This window comes from Canis lupus, chromosome X (assembly GCF_003254725.2).
Source record: "Canis lupus dingo isolate Sandy chromosome X, ASM325472v2, whole genome shotgun sequence".
Classification (NCBI taxonomy): domain Eukaryota; kingdom Metazoa; phylum Chordata; class Mammalia; order Carnivora; family Canidae; genus Canis; species Canis lupus.
Genome location: NC_064281.1, coordinates 88,889,098 through 88,891,204, shown reverse-complemented (window position 1 = coordinate 88,891,204; position 2,107 = coordinate 88,889,098). Strand labels below are relative to the sequence as shown.

Here is a 2,107-nt window from a genome sequence, read left to right as displayed (position 1 = left end):
GAGCCCCATGGAGATCTGGGGATGAAAGTTGCATCAAGAGGGAATATCCTGTGCCTCTTCCTGTTGTTACTCTGTCAAATCTTTTAGCCACTGACCGACAGTCATTTTCCCTCCATTTCTGATGCAACAGGTCCTATGTTATACTTTGGTAAGATGCAAGTGGTCAGTTTTAGGGCCAGGATTGACTACATCATTAGGATATGGTTGAAGACCTTTTCCACTTTTTTATTTTATTTTATTTTATTTTTTTAAAGATTTATTTATTTATTTATGATAGACAGAGAGGGAGAGAGAGAGAGGCAGAGACACAGGAGGGAGAAGCAGTCTCCATGCCGGGAGCCCGACGCAGGACTCGATCCCGGGACTCCAGGACCGCACCCTGGGCCAAAGGCAGGCGCTAAACCGCTGAGCCACCCAGGGATCCCCCCTTTTCCACTTTTAATAATTTGAGGCTTTAGTGACAGACACTAAGTGTGTATGCTTCTATAAAATGGATCACTTTGGAATACATGTAAAAATTGTTCCTTTTTTTAACATCTGTGGCTTTTTTTTTTTTTAAAGTAAGTTCTAGGAGCAATGCAGGCCTTGAACTCACGACCCTGATATTGAGTCACATGCTCTACTGACTGAGCCAGCCAGGTGCCCCCCAACCTTGCTTACCATCTTAAGAGGCTCAAAAAAAAAAAAAAAAAGAGGCTCAGTCCACTTTTGTAAGGTGTTACCTGAGTCACAGTGCTTGTACAAAATCCAAAGTGTCCCTTGCCACCTAGTGCTAGGATACTCATCTCTCATCAGAATTATTAAGCTACAAGTGGAAAAACATTTCTACATTCATGGATATAGGGCTAGTAAGTGATTCAATTCAATGCAGGGACAGTAGTTTAAGTAAGCAAAAATGGTTGATCAGTATGTTTGTCCATAAGCCTGAATCCTACCAAATTAGTGTGAAGTCACTAAATGGTCACAGTTGATTACATCACAATGGGTTTGCAGCATATAAAGCCCAGACCATCTGTAGGCCTAGGCTTATTTCTCCTAACGGTGTGTGGTGGCAGGAAGGATTTCTGTTTCGGAGCTAGTAAAACATGTAGTTTTCTCTCTCTCTCTCTTTCTTTTTGAGTACCAAATTACTTTATTTGAAGGAATGATACAAATGAAAGAAGTAGATGTTTTGGTACAACTTATAGAAAAGGTAAAGGTAACCCCAACATGCAGGCACTGCCTCGGTGACCAGGGAAGTCCCCCTTGTGGCTATGGGAAGACAGCCTAAGGCTTAGCTCTCACTATCACTGTTTCCCAAGGTGTGCTTCAAAGAGATCTCTGCCATGCCAGATTCGGGAGCCCCCATCTTGCGCAGGTTGGTTACATGGTCACCCAACGCTTTGATGGATTTCACCTGCTCGTTCAGGTAATGAATGAGTCTCAATGAAGTCACACAAGTGGGGATCCTTTTTATCAGTGGCCAGTTTGTGCAGTTCCAGTAGTGACTGATTCACGCTCTTTTCCAAATATAACGCACACTCCATTGCATTCAGCCCATTCTCCCAATCGTCATGGCCTGGTTTCTTAATATCCTGAAGGAAGATTCCACCACCTCGTCGGTTCTGCAGCTTCATCAGTTTCTCAGCATGTTCCCTCTCCTCATGAGACTGGTGAAGAAAATATTTGGCAAAGTTCTTCAAAGCCACATCATCGCGATCAAAGTAATAAGACATGGACAAGTAGACGTAGGACGCATAGAGCTCCGGGTTGATCTGGCGGTGGATGGCGGCCTCTGAGTCCTGGCGGTAGTTGGGGCGCACCTGCGAGGGGGACGCGGTCGTCAGGGCGGCTGGAGCGGTCCGAGAGCGCTGCGTGGGGATGGCAGCTGGGGGGGGGGGGGAGGGGGGCGGCGGGGTGGGGGGCGAGCGCCGGTTGCGTCCAAGCACCATTGAAGCAGGAAACCGCGGCGACTCTCGGCGGAGACTGGCCAGTTTTCTCTTTTTCATGCAGAATCCTTGCTTAGAGAAATTGATTTATATCCGCAGCAAGGGTAATAAAAAATGCTTTCTTTCCTTCTCAGCCCACAGTTTTAGAAGAAAGCCGAAGAGTGTGGTCTACGGAGCAT

The 2,107-nt window shown here is 46.3% G+C and overlaps 1 pseudogene; it reads right to left on the bottom strand.

The window, feature by feature from the left end:
* Positions 1–1,257: 1,257 nt before the first annotated feature.
* On the bottom strand, positions 1,258–2,107 carry LOC112649104 (ferritin heavy chain-like; annotated as a pseudogene).